The sequence below is a fragment of the Salvelinus namaycush genome, chromosome 7 (genome assembly GCF_016432855.1).
Source record: "Salvelinus namaycush isolate Seneca chromosome 7, SaNama_1.0, whole genome shotgun sequence".
NCBI lineage: Eukaryota > Metazoa > Chordata > Actinopteri > Salmoniformes > Salmonidae > Salvelinus > Salvelinus namaycush.
Window position 1 is genome coordinate 22,820,065 of NC_052313.1, and position 15,728 is coordinate 22,835,792.

Below are 15,728 nucleotides of genomic sequence, written 5' to 3' on the forward strand. Positions count from 1 at the left end.
CAAAGCCTCGTGTAATGAAGCTATTTTCGACACAATTGTCTGGAAATGGTCAATGCTTAAAGAAGCTTAATTTCCTCATCACTAGGGTTTACAAGACAGCATTTTTATTTTATTAGCTTTTTCCATAACAGACAGGGTAACAGATACTGTAGGTATGTAGTATGAATTGATAGTTCAGCACTTTTTATGTATAAATTACAATGAACACAAAATATGGTCTATACTTGGAATGTAGGTTTCTGACTGATGGGTGGCAGAAATTGGAAAATGGGGGAGGGGTATGGGCATGGTATATGTAAATTCAATACTGTAGTATTTACTATAGTTTTAAAAAAGTGTAGTGTTTTTGCGTACATTTTTGTAGTATTTACTAGTGTTGTTTTGGATGGATAATACTGTAGTATTTAATATAGTCTTTTACAGTATATTACAACATTCTATAGTAAGTACTACACATGTTATATGGATACTACAGATTGTAGTATAGTATTCTACAGTTTACTTCAGAATACTATAGTAACTTCTGTAGTATTCTATAGTAAACTGTAAAAAAAAAAATATGTGGGAAATAGCACAATGGCCTGATGTAAATGACTTATTCAGACAGGCATTCATAGCTTGGTTGTTTGCATAAAAGGCAGGTAGCCTAGTGGTTGGAGTGTTGGACCAGTAACTGAAAAGTTGCTGGATCGAATCCCCGAGCTGACAAGGTAAAAATCTATTGTTCTGCCCCTGAACATGGCAGTTAACCCACTGTTCCCTGGTAGGTCATCATTGTAAATAAGAATTTGTTCTTAACTGACTTGCCTAGTTAAATAAAATAAAAATAAAAACTATACACTGTAATAGGATGTATGAAACCCTTGACATCCGAATTGAGAGTCTGATGTACTGTTGAAATTCATCAACAGATAATGAACATAGGGGTCTGAACTACTCCCCACTGATAGAATGTCTCTTTTTTGAGTATGCTTGAATATGGCCTGAGGATATGCATTGAAATGTTGATGTGTAGTAGTGTCTCTGTGGTCTGTAGTAGTAAGAGCACATAGATAAAGAAACATACCGAGGGATTGCAGGGGCTGACAAAATAGACAGACTCTAGTAAGATGAATATTGAAGGCAACACATTCTCTCATTACCAAACACACCTCACGCCTCTCCTTTTTAGCATGCCCTATCACCCCTTTTCCTGAAGGAATTAATTATTCATATCTCTGCTAATTAATCTGTCTGACGGTGACCTGGTTCTGAACCCTGTACACTCTCTCTTGGTACCGGCTGTACTCCTTAGTGTTTCATGTGAAACATTTCTCACCATGACCTTTTGTTCTGCCAGTGCTAGGTAATGGAGTTGCCATTTGGTTCTCAAATATAATTTGTATATTAATCTGTTCCCATATGCAATGTATGACTCCAGATGATATTGTAATGGTTTTTAACTATCATTCTAGGTGCATCCATTGTTTTAAAGTACCGAAAAAGAAAAACATGTGTGCATTATCTACCAAGGTTGTAGGGCGTTAACAAACTGAGAAAGAAGCCCAAATAATAAACATTTGTGATTGCTCCAGGTCCATTTCAAAACTTCCCAAACCATCTCTTTCTTTCCTGCTCAGGGACTAGTTCCTTTCTTTGCATTTATTGTTCAACATACTGTATTTCCCCCTTTTGTATAAATATACTACATGACCAAGAGTATGTGGACACCTGCTAGTCGAACATCTCATTCCAAAATGGCCATGAATATGGAGTTGGTCCCCCCTTTGCTGCTATAACAGCCTCCGCTAATTGTGTATTTTAGCAATACTTCTTTAAGAGTACTTCTTGCTTGTACAAGTTGAATTATGTTACAACAATCACTGAAAGGAATATATAGTGTATATTATTGTATCAGTGTAAGTAGAGCACAGAGGGGTGTATTCTCCCCTTCTCATCTGAGCTGTTAAGCCTTCTGTACTCTTCCTGAACTTGCTCAGTAATCTCATTACTACAGCGTACGTTCATGGCCAGGAAATCAATCCTGCTATGAGCCAGGTGTGTGTGTGTATGTGTGTTTACTTATGCATTTGCCTATGTGGGTGTGAGTATACATGTGTGCGTGGTCTGGGAAAGAGAGAAATATGAGAGAGTCAGGGAGGTATGGAGGAGTGCGAGAGACGCAAGAGAGTGTGAAAAAGAGTGAGCAAAAGAAAGAGGGGTAGAGAGGAAGACAGATGACACAAAGCAGTCCAAATCACACATATGGGGAAAATAGCCATCCATGTAGCAATACCATAACAATTTAGAATTTATCTTCATAGGAGGTGATCTATTAGGTTTAAGTGTCACCATTCAACTTCTTCGCCAAATGACTGTGGGGGAACAGGAACCCTCTGGAAGTCCAGGTCCATTACACACCAGATTGATACAGTTATAGACAGAGTACAATCCATATACTTCGGTCAATGATCAGGTGCTTTATCATTCAAAAATAGTTTCACCTCTGGCGAACATTGCCAATGATGCAGATCTAGCATTGCACAAATCCATGAACACCGTCTTTATAAAACGCAAGAAGCGTAATTTACTGTAGTAGCACCCATCCAAGCGGACAAAGGAGATTCTTATGTACAAGAATCATCGGTGTCATCAGTCAATACAGAATGAAGCCAATACGGTGAAAGGGCTTTTCAAACTTCTTTCAATCAACACTTTGGAACCACATTGGAACCTCGTAAGCCTAATGTTTTTCATATTCTTTGGGAGCTATGGTTGCTTTAAATGTCTTTAGAAATAATTTAGACACCATGGCAATAAATAATTGTCCTGTAGCGTTTTATAATATCTTCAATACGCAACAGCCCTTCACTAATAAACAGCATGTAATGAAACAGAAAGTTTGTTTGTTTAAAAACACTGCTGTTTAAAGAGCCGTGCATGTTCTTTTATTAGTTTTAAATGACTTTCTTGCATCCTGACACTTGCATCCAAGGATTAACATTTAGATGGTTATTATTCATTGTAGCATGCATTAGCCTGTGGGCACAGTGTCAAAATTGAGTCAACCGTCCAAATAGAAATATAATTCATAGCAAACAAAGCCTCTGTTATTCCAGTTTAGTCAGCTCTCGATACAAATCTGACCAATTTCCACTGCATTGCATTGAGAGGAATAATGCAATGATTCACCTGGCATAGAATCAGTTCTCAATCCTTTTCAGCACAATTATTTTGACTGAGTGATCAGAACGTGTGTGCCTATTTGTATTTATAGTTTATACATTAGTGGTACACAGCAAATTATCCAGTCTGACAGTGTTAAATCAACACTGTTGAGTCTGTGGACCTATATAGACCCCTGAACAGTGTTAAATTAGCACACTGCTTAGTGTAAACTCTTATTCAAATATTTCCCAGAGTGCCTTTTGAGTAAATTGTGGAGTTACCACCATGACTCTGTTCATCCATTTTCAGTCCTAAGGACTTCACCCTAAACAAATATGTTTAGGACCTCACTTGGTGAACGCACGCACGCACACATGACCAAAAGTATGTGGACACCTGCTTGTCAAACATCTCATTCCAAAATCATGGGTGTTAATATGAAGTTGGCCACCCTTTTGCTGCTATAACAGCCTCCACTTTTCTGGGAAGGCTTTGCACTAGAACATTGCTTTGGGGACTTGCTTCTATTCAGCTATTCACTGATGTTGGGCGATTAGGCCTGGCTCGCAGTCTGCGTTCCAAATCATCTCAAAGGTGCTCAATGGGTTTGAGGTCAGGGCTCTGTGCACGCCAGTCAAGTTCCTCCACACCGATCTCGACAAACCATTTCTGTATGGACCTCGCTTTGTGCACAGGTGCATTGTCATGCTGAAACAGGAAAGGGCCTTCCCCAAAATGTTTTCACAAAGTTGGAAGCACAGAATCGTGGTTCATCACTCCAAAGAATGCGTTTCCACTGCTCCAGAATCCAATGGTGGCAAGCTTTACACCACTCCAGCCGACACTTGGCATTGCGCATGGTGATCTTAGGCTTGTGTGCGGCTGCTCGGCCATGGAAACCCATTTCATGACGCTCCAGACGAATAGTTATTGTACTGGCGTTGCTTCCAGAGGTAGTTTGGAGCTCAGTAGTGAGTGTTGCAACCGAGAACAGACGAGTTTAAAGAGCTATGCGCTTCAGCACTCGGCAGTCCAATTCTGTGAGCTTGTGTGACCTACCAGTTTGCGGCTGAGCCGTTGATTCTAGACATTTCCACTTCACAATAACAGCACTTACAGTTGACCGGGGCAGCTCTAGCAGGGCAGAAACTTGTTGGAAAGGTGTTATCCAATGACAATGCCACGTTGAAAGTAACTGAGCTCTTCAATAAAGCCATTCTACTGGCCATTAAACCCCTACAACTCATCCAGAACGCCGCAGCCCGTCTGGTGTTCAACCTTCCCAAGTTCTCTCACGTCACCCCGCTCCTCCGCTCTCTCCACTGGCTTCCAGTTGAAGCTCGCATTCGCTACAAGACCATGGTGCTTGCCTACGGAGCTGTGAGGGGAACGGCACCTCCGTACCTTCAGGCTCTGATCAGGCCCTACACCCAAACAAGGGCACTGCGTTCATCCACCTCTGGCCTGCTCGCCTCCCTACCTCTGAGGAAGTACAGTTCCCGCTCAGCCCAGTCAAAACTGTTCGCTGCTCTGGCACCCCAATGGTGGAACAAACTCCCTCACGACGCCAGGTCAGCGGAGTCAATCACCACCTTCCGGAGACACCTGAAACCCCACCTCTTTAAGGAATACCTAGGATAGGATAAAGTAATCCTTCTAACCCCCCCCCCCCCCCTTAAAAGAGTTAGATGCACTATTGTAAAGTGGTTGTTCCACTGGATATCCTAAGGTGAATGCACCAATTTGTAAGTCGCTCTGGATAAGAGCGTCTGCTAAATGATTTAAATGTAATGTAATGTAAATGTAAATGTACTGCCAATGTTTGTCTATGGAGATTGCATGGCTTTGCGCTCTATTTTATACACCTGTCAGCAACGGGTATGGCTGAAATAGCCGAATCCACTAATTTGAAGCGGTGTCTACATACTTTTGTATATATAGTGTATTTAAACGTCAGGAACAGTAAAAAACTGTTTTTTCATGATATTTTTCATGAAACTGGATGATATTTGGATGAAATAAGATCAAAGTATGAAAAAGAGTGCTGCTTCTACATTGATACAGTTTGATCATAAAGTTACTGGTCCCCTCCCCCATGTCAAACACTTGGATTCAGGAGGCGGGATTATTAAGGAGATAGGGAGACATCACCCTTACTCTAATTTTAATATAACAATGGTAACATGATATTCTCTTACCTAATTTAAATAAGTACTGCCTTGTAACCATCATGGAGAAGGTGTGTTTGACGAGTGTTTATACAGCTATATAGCTACACTACTTGAGTTTATTTATTTTATTTTTACAGGGACAGTGCACATTAATCAACGTTTCAGTAAAAGTGCCGGTTTTAGCCAGCCGGCTAATTTTCAACCGCAGTCCCTGGGCAGGTTATTAAAAACAATTACAATATAGACAATAGCAACATAGAACAAGACATAGCATACAGACATAGCAACATAGGACAAGCAAGACGTAGCATACAGGCAGAGCAACATAGAACAAAAAGCAGCAAGACAAAATTCATAAAAGCAACAAAGTGTTTCCACACCTCACAAGTTACAGACAACAGACATGGAAAGCGGCAACACACAGCTAAGGACCATGTTCACAAATCTGATTTTCCTTTAGCCATGTCTTCAAGCATTTTGTGAAAGTGTGATATGTGGTGCAGTTATGTGTGTCTGATGGCAGTGTATTCCAGACATGGGAAGCTCTCACAGAAAAAGCGGATTTACTAAAGGTGCTTTTCCTTAGGGGAACTACACAGTCACCTCTCATGGCAGACCTTGTGGATCTGCTGCCATATGTTTGGGTTTTCTGTTTAACAAAAATACTGAGTGGAGGGGGAGCCAAGCCATTTAGAATCTTGAATACAAGACATGCATCAGTGTATTGCACAAGATTTTCCCAACTCAGGAGCTCATGCTTTCTGAGGATGTGACAGTGATGATGGCTATTGGGCTTCCTATCAAGCACTTTGAGAGCCTGTTTGTAGACAGACTGAATAGGTCTTACTGTTGTACAGCAAGCTTGGGCCCAACTAGTCAAGCAGTATGTTAAGTGGGGGAGTATCATAGATTTGAAGTACAGTTTTGCTACCTCTGTAGTCAAACAATTTCGTATAAATCGGAAATTAGCTAGGTTGAATTTGGTTATTTGAATTACCTTTTTCACATGCTTTTTAAAAGAGAGGTTGGAATCAAGTATGATGCCAAGGTACTTAAAATCAGATACCACCTGGAGCTTCTCCCCTGACACATAGACATCTGGCTCAGTAGCATCTGTTGCCCTCTTTGTGAAGAACATGCAAACAGTTTTTTTCACATTGAGATGCAAACACGAGTCACTGAGCCACTTTGTAACCTGGACCATTACAGTAGTGAGTTCTTGTGCAGCTTGTTGTTTGCTCTTTGCATGCACATATATCTGGTGCCAAAGTTTGACTGTAGGGTGTCAGCAAGTATAATTAAGTTACACTATTCATCTATGGTAAAGATGTCGCTCTTTTCATCCGTGTCTGGTGTTAGCTATTTACTGGTTAGCTAGGTCTTAAGCCAGCATGGAACAAAAGGGGGAGAAGGGTGGTTCAAAACTCTGATGCAGTTGTCATGTCAGTACTGCTGTGAACCTCATCACAAGAGACATGCCAAACGGACGATGTATGGAAAATTGATGTCATTGATGCAGTTGCAATGTTGTTTGAGTTGCTTTGTGTAACACCACATTTGTTTGAGATGATTTCACTGCTCACTGCCTCCAAGTTTCTTGACATAGGCTTTTAAAGAGCTGCCAGTCAAGGCACGCTCATGAATAGAAGTTCCCCGCCCACTCAGCCTGTCTGTTCAAACTTCCTGGTAGTTAGATTTGAGAGAAAATAACTTATTCTAAAATGTTTAGCATTTCTATCCAAAACAAATATTCATGAGTGATATTTTAGTCAATCAAAAGGCTATTTTACATTGAAATCAGAATGACTGTTCGGGACCTTCAACACTCAATACGTAATTGTATAATTTTTTTAACACTGGAAAATGTGCTATGTATCTGCATGCAGTAATGCAGGAACATATGGACAGGAGGCAATGTCACATATCCGTTTACATCTATGTAAATGTTATGACCCCAATTTGTTTTAATGCATCATAATACCATAATACCAGTAGTCCAAATAAGTCTAGCTCATCTCCGAGACGTCTTCCCAGACCAGCACCTCCCACGTATCTTGGTGGGCCTCTCTCTCCTGACAGACTGATCAGTACTGGAACATCAGTGCCAGTCTGTTAGGGTTGTCTGTCAGACATTCCTCCTCAGCCAGTTCCCTGTTATCTGCTGTGAACACATGTCCACCAGCACTATTACACACTGACTGATAATGGAGGAGAGGACTGAGGACCTCCTCTCTCTCTCTTATGGACAAATAAACACAGGGGTGGAGTTTCAATGAGAGGGGCCCACAGTAACATTTGTCATATCATTGAAAAAAATAAGCAGAATACAATTATATTATTTTTGTTGTTGATTACTATATTAAGTTTAGAAAATAGGTATGTTGGCATTGATTTATATGTATATTACCACCCATATCATTGAGGGTGTTCGATCAATCTTGATTTGGAACCAGGCTGCCTCCTGGCGTGAGCCGCGTCTGACGGTGAAGTCGGCTTAAAACAAAAGTGATGTTAAGCATGTGTTGTAATTAGTAGGATTCTGTGTTTTTGTATCTGCCTTCCCAATGAAAACTAGTTCTAACAATTCTAACATTTATTTTATGGAAAAGATGTATGTTTCTGGATGATGATTCATGCTGCCTTGATGAAATGACAGAACTGCGCAGATTAATGTTTGGGTTAAAAGGGTGCTCCTCCCTTTCGCCCGATGTCATGACTGGTCTTTTCCCGGTTAAACCTAGGCCAGCGTAAAATAACTCCCTCACTGGCACATTTGTCCATTGCCACGGATTCGCATAAAGCATTTTAGGCAGTGGTGGAAAAAGTACTTACTGGGTACTCTTGGCAGGTACTCTTTAATGAACTTGCCAGTTGAGGACTTGTGAGTTGTCTGTTTCTCAAACTAGACACTCTAATGTGCTTGTCCTCTTGCTCAGTTGTGCACCAGGGCCTCCCACTCCTCTTTCTATTCTGGTTAGAGCCAGTTTGCGCTGTTCTGTGAAGGGAGTAGTACACAGCGTTGTACAAGATCTTCAGTTTCTCGCATGGAAGACTTAATTTCTCAGAACAAGAATAGACTGACGAGTTTCAGAAAAAAGTTATTTGTTTCTGGCCATTTTAAGCCTGTAATCCAACCCACAAATGCTGATGCTATAAGGGCACAAGACGAGACCCAGATGCAGACATGGGAGGCAGATGGTTTGAGTCTTTGATATTTATTAATAATCCGAAAGGGGTAGGCAAGAGAATAGTCATGGACAGGCAAAAGGTCAAAACCAGTTCAGAGTTCAGGAGGTACAGTGTGGAAGGCAGGCTCAAGGTCACGGCAGGCAGAATGGTCAGGCAGGTACAGAGTCCAGAAAACAGGCAAGGGTCAAAACCGGGAAGACTAGCAAAAGAGCGCATAACAGGACTGCGCACAGGAAAAACACACTAGTTGACTTGGAACATACAAGACACACTGGCACAGACAGACAACAAACACAGGTTTAAATACCCAGGGGATAATGGGGAAGATGGACACCTGGAGGGGGTGGAGACAAGCACAAGGACATGTGAAACAGATCAGGGTGTGACAGATGCTCCTGATACTCAACTAGTCTAAAGGCCAGTTTTGTTGCTTCTTTAAATCAGGACAAAAGTTCAGCTGTGCTAACATAATTGCAAAAGGGTTTTCTAATGATCAATTAGCCTTTTAAAATGATAAACTTGGATTAGCTAACACAACATGATATTGGAACCCAGGGGTGATGCTTGCTGATAATGGGCCTCTGTACTCCTACGTAGATATTCCATAAAGAAATCTGCCATTTCCAGCTACAATAGTCATTTTCAACATTAACAAAGTCTACTGTATTTCTGATCAACTTGATGTTATTTTAATGGACAAAAAAAAATTGCTTTTCTTTAAAAAACAAGGACATTTCTAAGTGATCCCAAACTTGTGAACGGTAGTGTAAGTAAAAGTAAAGATAGCTTAATAGAAAATGACTCAAGTGATGTTCACCCAGTAAAATACTACCTAAGTAAAAGTCTAAAAGTATTTGGTTTTAAATATACTAAAGTATCAAAAGTAAATGTAATTACTAAAATATACTTAAGTATCAAACTCCTTATATTAAGAACCATACGGCACCATTTTCTTGTTTTTTTATTTCTTGAATGCCAGGGGCACTTTCTAACCCGTAGACATAATTTACAAATTAAGCGTTTGTGTTTAGTGAGTCTGCCAGATCAGAGGCAATAGGGGTGACCAGGGATGTTCTCTTACGAAGTGCGTGAATTGGACCATTTTCCTGTCCTGCTAAGCATTCAAAATGTTGGTTGTCAGGGAAAATGTATGGAGTAAAAACTACATTATTTTCTTTAGGAATGTAGTGAAGCAAAAGTAAAAGTTGTCAAAGATGAATAGTAAAGTAAAGTACAGATTGTCCCAAAAAATAATAATAAAAAAAAATTGTACTTTAAAGTATTTTTCCTTAAATACTTTACACCACTGACTTTAGGATCCGACCAATCTGTGACCATCCAGGCGTTAGCGTCAGATCTAGCTAGCTAAAAAACCAGAGCTGTGGCTAAAATGGAACGTTGGTATAAATCTGGGACTCAAAAAGAAAGAATACGGATGAACAGCATAAAAAGAGAGTTTCAGGCATTGCATTGTAACTGCCGGTACAACGTTTTCATTGTTTTGCTTGTTTTTTTGTTTGGGGGGATTAAAGGTACAATATCCTTTTCAATTAATCTATTCAGTTTACATAAAATGTTGCCGTGGGCTGCCATTCAAAAGAAAAAGAAAAGTAAGAAATACATTTTAAGTAATAATAAATTCAGTATAAAAGGAACAAATAAAAAAAATAAAATGGGGCCTCCACCCCCAACCAACCAAGTATCCCACCCCTTCAAGGAACTGGGGTTCCTTGTCAGTCACCCCCCAGACCCCCCACCCCTCCTCCCAGCGACCAGAGATAACCTTCCCCATAACACACAAGGAAAATAGGTATATATTTACAGTACCAGTCAAAAGTTTGGAAACACCTACTCATTCAAGGGTTTTTCTTTATTTGTACTATTTTCGACATAGTGAAGACATCAAAACTATGTAATAACACATATGGAATCATGTAGTAACCAAAAAAGTGTATTTTATATTCGAGATTCTTCAAAGTAGCCACCCTTTCCCTTGATGACAGCTTTGCATTCTCTCAACCAATTTCATAAGGTGGAATGCTGGAATGCTTTTCAAACAGTTTTGAAGGAGTTCTCAAATATGCTGAGCACTTGTTGGCTGCTTTTCCTGCACTCTGTGGTCCAACTCATCCCAAACCATTTCAATTGGGTTGAGGTCGGGTGAATGTGGAAGCCAGGTCATCTGAAGCAGCACTTCATCACTCTCCTTCTTGATCAAATAGCCATTACAGAGCCTGGAGGTGTGTTGGGTCATTGTCCTGTTGAAAAACAAATGATAATCCCACTAAGCGCAAACCAGATGGAATGGCGTGTCGCTGCAGAATGCTGAGGTAGCCATGCTGGATAAGTGTGCCTTGAATTCTAAATAAATCGCCGACATTGTCACCAGCAAAGCAACCCCACATCATCACACCTCCTCCTCCATGCTTCACAGTGGGAACCACACATGCGGAGATCCTCCGTTCACCTACTCTGCCTCTAACAAAGACACTAAGATACGCGATTGGAACCAAAAATCTGAAATTGGACTAATCAGACCAAAGGACAGATTTCCACCAGTCTAATGTCTATTGCTCGTGTCTCTTGGCCCAAGCAAGTCTTTTTATTGGTGTCCTTTAGTAGTGGTTTCTTTGCATCAATTCGACCATGAAGGCCTGATTCACGCAGTCTCCTCTGAACAGTTCATGTTGAGATGTGTCTGTTACTTGAACTCTGTGAAGCATTTGGGCTGGAAACTCTAATGAACTTATCCTCTGCCTCAGAGGTAACTCTGGGTCTTCCTTTCCTGTGGCGGTCCTCACGAGAGGCAGTTTCATCATAGCGCTTAATATTTTATGCGAGTTCTTGAAATTTTCCGCATTGACTGACCTTCATGTCTTAAAGTAATGATGGACTGTCGTTTCTCTTTGCTTATTTGAGCTTGTTCTTGCCATAATATGGACTTGGTATTTTACCAAATAGGACTATCTGTAGGACTTTCTGGGGCGGCAGGTTAGAGCGTTGGGCAAGGAACCGGAAGGTTGCTAGATCGAATCCCCAAGCAGACAAGGTAAAAATCTGTCATTCTGCCCCTGAACAAGGCAGTTAACGCACTGTTCCTAGGCCATCATTGTAAATAAGAATTTGTTCTTAACTGACTTGCCTGGTTACATTTTTACATTGGGTAAAAGTAGAGACTCAGAGCTACAAAATGGTATATCATACACTGCATTTTTAGGAACAAAGGGAACGTAATCCTGCTTTGAAAGTTGATAAAATTGTAAACCGGAAGGTTTACAAAAGTGAGAAAATGGCCTTTGAATGTTTTGCTATCTACTGGAAAGCACTACTTTGTCTACACCTATTCAGCATTGTTTACACCCTCTTAAGCCAGTCCCACCCATCTCTTTAAGGATTCACATGTGAGGTCATGTGCTAAACAGTGAGTAGTGTAGTAAAGATTAAGACTAAAAGTGGTAAAAGTAGGAGCCTATAATAAGAAAAAATTCCAGGTAAACAGTGTCCACATAATATTTTTTTTAAAGACATTACAACCTTGCACAACATCAATTCACCTCCCAAGTTTAGATAAGAAGAAGAATCTCATACAATGCAATGAAAATGATATTCACCTGAAGTGCTGGTACTGAATGAACTGTGGCAGCAGCCTGAAGTACGGAGTCAGGTGTTGTTGCCAGCCATATCGTTCCACCAGCACTGTACAATACAATCCTCCAGTCCAACCAGCTGTGGGATGTTGACCCCTGTCACAGTGCTGTCATTCAAAACAGCAATCTCAGACAAAGTGTTCACTTTGGTCTTTCTGAAGCACTAGTCGGGGCAAACTTGGTGTGGCCTGTGATCAGGAACTGAAGGTCCAGACTGTGGTAGAGCTTGTGCATGGTCCGCCAGGTGCGATACCAGAGCACAAACTTGTCCTTGTTTTGCCCACTGCAGTTGCGAGGAGTCAATAACTAGATGGGACCTGGCTGCATATGGTCAGAAGGATAGTGCACTTGCAAACAACAAAAGAACATTAAGATAAGTTCATGAAATGAAAATGTCACGTAAAACACAATCATTTTTTAATGCATCATTGTCAGGTAAGTTTCACTTACCTACAAATGTGCAAAGCAGCAACACTGCATACAGAAACATAATTTTGGAAACTGGAAGTTAAAATGATAATGCACAGCCTGATTACACGTACCTCTGGAAAATACAGAAATAATGTGAGATCAATAAAAGTAGTGCCAATTATGTTGGAGGTCAATTAAATAATCAAAACGTGTTGTTTATGCTTCAAATACCAAGTGTCGTCATCGATTACTTGTAGAGACGCCACACTGCTGCTTTTATCACATGGGATGGCAGCAGCTTTCCAACAAAGTGTTTGTGTCCTGGGTGGTGTCCTGGTAATACTATTGCATTATCCTCTTCGTAGTTGTTGATATAGTTTACCACTCGCTGCAAGTCCTCATGCTTCATGTAACCTGTGCTTGCTAGGGCTAGCTCTCTTTTTGATGGGAGGCATTAGACCATTCTTCTTGTATGACTGGTGGAGGAGAGGCAGGCGTGTTCTACTGATGCTGAAAGACAAATTCCAGATATAAATATTTTGGCATTATTATACAATAGATAGCCGTTATCACCGTCAGACACACCTGGCTAACTTGACGGGTCATGTAATCATCTGGCGAAGTGGGGTCATTTGTTTAGACATGCTAGCTAAACAATGAACCATAATCCCAATCCATAGAGTACTGGCATTACAAATTGATTGTCATAGCTAGCTAAAGTGAAAACTTCTTCAGGATCAGTGGGTCCCCTGCCGGACGGTTGAGCTAATATAGGCTAGTTTTATTTCACCTTTATTTAACTAGGTAGGCCAATTGAGAACAAGTTCTCATTTGCAACTGCGACCTGGCCAGGATAAAGCAAAGCAGTTCGACACATACAACAACACAGAGTTACACATGGAATAAACAAACATACATTTCAATAATACAGTAGAAAAAAGTCTATATACAGTATGTGCAAATGTAGGATAAGGAAGGTAAGGCAATAAATAGGCCATGGTTGTGAAGTAATTACAATATAGCAATTAAACACTGGAATGGTAGATGTGCAGAAGATGAATGTGCAAGTAGAGATACTGGGGTGCAAAGGAGCAAGATAAATAAATAAATAAATACAGTATGGGGATGAGGTAGTTGGGTGGGCTATTTACAGATGGGCTATGTACAGGTGCAGTGATCTGTGAGCTGCTCTGATAGCTGCTGCTTAAAGCTAGTGAGGGAGATATGAGTTTCCAGATTCAGTGATTTTTGCAGTTCGTTCCAATCATTGGCAGCAGAGAACTGGAAGGAAAGGTGGCCAAAGGAAGAATTGGTTTTGGGAGTGACCAGTGAGATACACCTGCTGGAGGGTGTGCTATGGGTGGGTGCTGCTATGGTAACCAGTGAGCTAAGGCGAGGCTTTACCTAGCAGAGACTTGTAGATGACTTGGAGCCAGTGGGTTTGGCGACGAGTATGAAGCGAGGGCCAGCCAACGAGAGCGTACAGGTCGCAGTGGTGGGTAATATATGGGGCTTTGGTGACAAAACGGATGGCACTGTGATAGACTGCATCCAATTTGTTGAGTAGTGTTGGAGGCTATTTTGTAAATGACATCGCCGAAGTCGAGGATCGGTAGGATGGTCAGTTTTACTAGGGTATGTTTGACAGCATGAGTGAAGGATGCTTTGTTGCGAAATAGGAAGCCGATTCTAGATTTCATTTTGGATTGGAGATGCTTAATGTGAGTCTGGAAGGAGAGTTTACAGTCTAACCAAACACCTAGGTATTTGTAGTTGTCACATATTCTAAGTCAGAACCGTCCAGAGTAGTGATGCTGGACGGGCAGGCAGGTGCGGGCAGTGATCGATTGAAGAGCATGCATTTAGTTTTACTTGTATGTAAGAGCAGTTGGAGGCCACGGAAGGAGAGTTGTATGGCATTGAAGCTCGTCTGGAGGTTAGTTAACACAGTGTCCAAAGAAGGGCCAGAGGTATACAGCATGGTGTCGTCTGCGTAGAGGTGGATCAGAGAATCACCAGCAGCATGAGCGACATCATTGATGTATACAGAGAAGAGAGTCGGCCCGAGAATTGAACCCTGTGGCACCCCCATAGAGACTGCCAGAGGTCCAGACAACAGGCCCTCCGATTTGACACACTGAACTCTATCAGAGAAGTAGTTGGTGAACCAGGCGAGGCAATCATTTGAGAAACCAAGGCTGTTGAGTCTGCCGATAAGAATGTGGTGATTGACAGAGTCAAAAGCCTTGGCCAGGTCGATGAATATGGCTGCACAGTAATGTCTCTTATCGATGGCGGTTATGATATCGTTTAGGACCTTGAGCGTGGCCGAGGTGCACCCATGACCAGCTCCGAAACCAGATTGCATAGCGGAGAAGGTACGGTGCGATTCGAAATGGTCGGTAAACTGTGTGTTAACTTGGCTTTCGAAGACCTTAGAAAGGCATGGTAGGATAGATATAGGTCTGTAGCAGTTTGGGTCTAGAGTGTCTCCACCTGTGAAGAGGGGGTGGACCGCAGTAGCTTTCCAATCTTTGTGAATCTCAGACGATACGAAAGAGAGGTTGAACAGGCTAGTAATAGGGGTTGCAACAATTTCGGCAGATCATTTTAGAATGAGAGGGTCCAGATTGTCTAGCCCGGCTGATTTGTAGGGGTCCAGATTTTGCAGCTCTTTCAGAACATCAGCTATCTGGATTTGGGTGAAGGAGAAATGGGGGAGGCTTGGGCGAGTTGCTGTGGGGGGTGGAGGGCTGTTGATCGGGGTAGGGGTAGCCAGGTGGAAAGCATGGCCAGCCGTAGAAAAATGCTTATTGAAATTCTCAATTATAGTGGATTTATTGGTGGTGACAGTGTTTCCTAGCCTCAGTGCAGTGGGCAGCTGGGAGGAGATGCTCTTATTCTCCATGGACTTTACAGTGTCCCAGCACTTTTTTGAGTTTGTGCTAGAGGATGCAAATTTCTGCTTGAAAAAGCTAGCCTTAGCTTTCCTAACTGCCTGTATATATTGGTTTCTAACTTCCCTGAAAAGTTGCATATTGGTGGCTATTCGATGCTAATGCAGAATGCCACAGGATGTTTTTGTGTTGGTTAAGGGCAGTCAGGTCTGGAGAGAACCAAGGGCTATATCTGGTCCTGGTTTTAATTTTTTGGAATGGGGCAT